General features: G+C 33.2%; 1 protein-coding gene and 1 non-coding gene across 2 annotated transcripts in view; both read left to right on the top strand.

Moving 5' to 3' along the window:
- The window catches only part of LOC111801467 (probable transmembrane ascorbate ferrireductase 3), a 13649-nt gene that overhangs the window by 5300 nt on the left and 2364 nt on the right, over positions 1 to 5985 (top strand). The gene's annotated exons all lie outside the window — the stretch shown is intronic.
- Positions 130 to 202, top strand: TRNAR-ACG. The gene has a single exon. It is a non-coding gene; the product is annotated as a tRNA-Arg (tRNA).

Genomic DNA, 5985 nt, shown 5'->3' with positions numbered 1-5985 from the left:
TTTTTTTTTTTTTTTTTTTTTTTTTTTTTTTTTTTTTTTTTTTTTTTTTTTTTTTTGAAGGATTTGAAAATTATCTTCCAAATAGTTAAAAATTACTCGAGAGTAAGTAAAAATATTGTATGTATTGATGATTCTGTGGCCCAATGGATAAGGAGCTGGTCTACGAAACTAGAGATTCTGGGTTCGATCCCCAGCAGAGTCGATACATGACTCATAAAGCATTTTTAGAGCATAGCATATACGAAAACGTGCCTATCTATTATATTCAAACATTTAATTAAGACTTACAAATCAATTTTGTTTTTTTTTTTTTTTTTTGAAAGATTTGAAAATTATCTTCAAATAGTTAAAACTTACTCGAGAATAAGTAAAAATAATATATGTATTGATGACTTTGTGCCCCAATGGATAAGGTGTTGGTTACGAAACCAGAAATCCTGGGTTTGATCCCTAGGAAAGTCGGTACATGAACCATTAAAATATTTTTAGAGCATATACGAAAACGTGGCTTCTCTTTCGAATATCTTAATATACGATTTAGATTGGCAGCCAGAACCAAAATTTCCATGTCATCCCATCAATTTATTTACCACATAACTCAATGGGAATATACCAAATCATATTCCCCATTTTACCACATAACTCAATGCGAATAAACTCAATTAAATATATAATCGATTTATGCCAAATCATAATCCCCATTTTACCACATAACTTAATTAAGATCTCATGTTAATGTCTGAAATTTTACCACACATAATTAATAAACGATTTCATGCTCCCTAAATGGAATAAACTCAATTAAATATACAATTAATATCGATTTATGCCAAATCATATTTGAAATTTTACTACATAACTCAATGCCAAATCATATTTGAAATTTTACCACATATCTCGATTAAGATCTCATGGTTAATGTCTGAAATTTTACCATATAACTCAATTAAGATCTCATGGTTAATGTCTGAAATTTTACCATATAACTCAATTAAGAACTCATGGTTAATGTCTTAAATTTTATCACACATAACTAATAAACGATTTCATGCTCCCTAAATAGAATAAACTCAATTAAATATACAATTAAGATCGATTTATGCTCAATTATATTTTTTTTCATGTTGGACGGCAATAAACGATTTCATGCTCCCTAAATAGAATAAATAAATGTTTGAAATCATATTTTTTTTTCATGTTGGACGGCAATAAACGATTTCATGCTCCCTAAATAGAATAAATAAATATCTGAAATCATTTTTTTTTCATGTTGGACAGCAATAAACGATTTCATGCTCCCTAAATAGAATAAATAAATATCTGAAATCATTTTTTTTTCATGTTGGACGGCAATAAACGATTTCATGCTCCCTAAATAGAATAAATAAATATCTGAAATCATTTTTTTTTCATGTTGGACGGCAATAAACGATTTCATGCTCCCTAAATAGAATAAATAAATATCTGAAATCATTTTTTTTTCATGTTGGACGGCAATAAACGATTTCATGCTCCCTAAATAGAATAAATAAATATCTGAAATCATTTTTTTTTCATGTTGGACGGCAATAAACGATTTCATGCTCCCTAAATAGAATAAATAAACGTCTGAAATCATTTTTTTTTTCATGTTGGACCGCAATAAAAGATTTCATGCTCCTCAAATAAAATACATGGGGTAATAAATGAGAAAATGGTAAATAAGAGTGCAATATTAACTACAAAAAAGACTTGACTCTACTTTTAGAGAGTTATCAATATTCTAAAACATTCACAAATCATCAAACCCAGCAGCCAGTATTCAAATAGGAAGCTGGTAGCTCGCTGATTAGAGAGGATATTTCCAACGGATTTTCCAGAAAATTCTAACACCAATTCACAACGATTCTGGAGCTCTCAATGTCGCTTTAAGCTTCCCCTATAAAGTCTGAAGTTAGGGCAATAGTTTGGAACAAGAATCGAGCAAGGTCGAGCTCACAATCGTAGGCAATAAGCGTTTAGATTTTGGGTCTCCTACTCTCGGATTTCTCAAACAACCTACCTTTGTGTGTAATAAACACGAGTGTCCTTGAGTGTAAAATCAGTAAGTTGAATGTGTGAGGTCCAAACATATTTAACTAATGTTTGTACAATCATGAACCAAGAAGGAAGAAATGGAGGGGAGATTAATGAAGGTAGGTGGAGAGAAGCATAGGTTGTTACCATTACTCGTTTGAATCAAGTTATTAGTACATTGACAGACCAAATGGAATGAATTGAAATAACTTTAGGTAATCTTCATGGAAGGAAAGTACTCTTGAATGAAGGAGCTGAAATTTAAGAAGATGACAATGTCACCCTTTTAGCGGGACATAGTCTTAGGGGAGGGAGAAATGTCGGTCGAGGGAGAGAAAGAGGCAGAAGGAGTAGAGAAATTTTAGCACAAAAAAGAATTGAAAGAGAGTACCAATATGAGAGAGGAGAAGAGAGAGAAGTCGGTGGGAGTAAAGCTTAAAATTCTAACCTTCTATGAGAGATTTGATCCAGATGAGTATTTGCAATATGAGAGAAAATTTGAGCATATTTTCAATCGAAACAATTTCACTGAAGAAAGAAAGTTGAAACTTGCTGTGGCTGAATTTTGTGTTTATGCAATTATATGGTGGACATCTTTGAAATCAGAGTGGTGGAGAAATTATAAAGAACCAATTGAAATGTGGGAGGAATTGAAGACATTAATGAGAAAAAGGTACATTCCTATGCATTACGAGTACTCAAGCAAAAACTCTATACTCTGCAACAGGGATCCAAAAGTGTTCAAGAATATTATATAGAAATGGAGGCCCTTATGAATAGAGCATGCATTGATAAAGACGAGGAGGATACAATGGTTAGATTTCTTGGTGGGTTAAACCGACAACTTGCTCATCAAGTGGATATGCAAGCGTACTTTCATATGTAAGAATTGTTACACCTTGCTGTCAAAATTGAAGGGTAGCTAGATTGGGAGGGAGAACTCCAAAAGATATGTTGTTTCTAAGTCTACTACTTTCAACACTTGGAAAAAGAATGCAAATACGGGAAAGATAATGCAAAAAGATAGATTTCAAGGTTAGAGGCAAGTATGAACTTGACAAAAAGAACAAAACTGAGTGGATGAATACAAGGAGGTTCGAGAAAAAAATAGAGACATAAAATTTTGGAAATGTCAACGAATTGGTCACATTAGTTGCGATTGTCCAAACAAGAGAGCCATGATCATCAAGAATGGACAAGTTGTCACAGATAGTGAAGAAAGTGACCAAGATGAGCTAGTTGAAGAAGAAGTCAAGGAGAATAAGGAATTGGAAGATGGGAGTCATTTAGCACTTGTTACGAGGAGACTTCTTAAACTCAAGTTATAGAAAACGAAGTTGATGATCAAAGACAAAACCTATTTCTCACAAAGTATTTAATGAATGGACCTATTTCACACAGAGTTACACAGATTCTCTTGTGTTCGACTATCTTCTCCTTCTTTCTCAATGAATTTGAACCCCCCTCCAAAAAAAAAAAAAAAAAAAAAAAANATAGATCTCTTAAATGGATTTGAACTCCAAAAACGATTCTAGGAAAGTGAGGACTAACGGCTCATAATTACTCTGGGTTTTAATTCTACCAATCTCACTTCTCTGGCAAGCATAACTCTCCCTCTTTTTCCTTATACGAGAAAACAGTATTTGTATATGAAAGTCATGAATGTTATGTGGTGAGAATGAAAGTACGTGCAACATGTATGCAAGGTAGTGTTTATGAATAAATACATTATATTTACGTCAAACTATTAAACTAGTGTTTTGTTCATGTATATGTAAGTTCATAAAAATCACTAACTATTGAAAATATTCACTTCTTTTGCATAAGATTTGACTGCATCATAGATCGACCCATGTCAAATCCTTTAATTTAACCAATTTAGGAGTCAAAACCCTATTTTCAACTCCTTGTATTTCAATGAGCATATGGTAATTCATTGTTTGAATCTAATTTAGGAATCAAATCCCTATTTTCAACCTCGTTTGATTTAAACTTAGACATTACACTAACCATTTGATGAAGCCCAATTTAAGAGTCAAAACCTAGGTGACAATGTTATTAGATTTATATTTAAAGACGCATCATTTGATAAATCATTGATGGTCAAAAAGATGCTTAGAAATAAGATAACTTATAAACATATAGAAGAAAAATCATAGAAAATTAGAAATATGGTCCAAGTCAATCCGGAGGGGTAATTTGGTCCATCTGCCTCCTCTCTCATTAAGCACCTCAAATTAAGGTTAGCATAAGATAGTTAGAAATATATATATACACACGTTTTATATATATATATATATGAAATAGAGAGAGAGAGAGAATGTTCTAGAGAAAGATAGAAGTAGGTAACCGCTGCTCCGGCCACGAGAAGTCCGATTCCAACCATGCCTTCTTCATGAAATCTTCATAGAACCTAGAAGAGAAGCATTCTTGACTTTTGAATCGTCCAAAACCGTCAAGAAATGAGAAAAATCTAAAGGTAAAGTTCTTGAATCTAGATTCTCGGATTTCCTTTAAATCTGTGAAAAATATTAAGAGTTAGGTTATCAAATTTGAGTATGTTAATTTAGAGATGATTACGTAAATAATCCATGAAGGAAGTTGTAGTCGATTCGGACAAGAGACAGGAGTCCCGATGTTCGTCACGATCTGTGAGTTTACACTTTTAGCTAACTTTGGACTTCGTTATATCCGTCTATACTTAGAAATAAATTACCCACTTGTAGATGGATATAAACTCTATAAATCTTGTGAAGGACTCTGTAAGGACCGATCTGACTCGATGACTCTAAGAAAACAGGTAAATTTTTCACAAAATGAAACAAACCAAATTTAAATCATATACCTTATATCAAAATAAAGTTTATACAAAGTATTTTGAAACACAATACGACAGTTAAAACACAAATTAAGGGACGACATAAAAAGGTTGAAGGACGACGGGGGAGGTTTATCTATGGCACCTGCTCTAGAGTCCGCTCCCAACCTCGACCAGCTCCTTATTACTTGAAAAAAATGGAAAATAAGAAATGAGTACAAGATTCAGCAGCCTACTTGTAGGCTCTTAATCGTGTCCTTGATATGCTAGGGTACCACACTTTTTCTTTTCTTGTTCGTGTTCTTGTCGTAAGTTCTTGTTATGTTTCTTAATTGGTTCTCCAAGGCACTCCCTTTAGGATTTATTGTACTAGGCATAAACATGTCAATTCGATCCCTTCTCCCATTGAGGACATTCATATCTAAGATATCCTAACTGATGACACTTATAATACTCAACTATAATTTTGTTGAATGAATGTCTACCTCTTCCTTGAAAAAATTCACAAGCTCGATCATCGTCTATTTCACCTATTCTAGTGCTTGTTCATCACCTCCACATTCATTCAATCTTTGCTCATCTACTTTGCTCATCTACCAGCAAACTGGTTTGCAATTTGTCAATAGTTAAGATNTCTACTTTGCTCATCTACCAGCAAACTGGTTTGCAATTTGTCAATAGTTAAGATGTAACGCCCGTAATTTCCTTTAACCTAATTAGTGACGTCACCCATGCATACTTATCTCATTAAGCGGAAGCTCATCATAAATAACCTTGAAAGAATCTTTCATAAATATTCATGAATCCAAAACAAAACCTAAACTTCGAAAATAAACCTTCAATACTGAATTCGAAGTAAATCCAAATGAAACAATACTCAATGTAAAACTTAAAATAGTCTAATAAGAGTAAACTTCTAAAAATATCCCGTCTCCAACTTCCATGGTGGCCTCAGCTCCGCCGTCAACCGTACATTGGCGCCTTGCCTTTACCTGAAAAATGTAGGTAGCACGTGGCTTGAGTATTTTATGAAATACTCAGTAAGTCACCCCACTGTTGGGGTTAGGAATGCAAACACATGCAACATATGAGCGGGACCTAACTTTTCATAA

This window comes from Cucurbita pepo, chromosome LG01 (genome assembly GCF_002806865.2).
Source record: "Cucurbita pepo subsp. pepo cultivar mu-cu-16 chromosome LG01, ASM280686v2, whole genome shotgun sequence".
NCBI lineage: Eukaryota > Viridiplantae > Streptophyta > Magnoliopsida > Cucurbitales > Cucurbitaceae > Cucurbita > Cucurbita pepo.
Note: the sequence above shows the minus strand (reverse complement) of the source record. Positions and strands in the feature narration are given on the sequence as shown.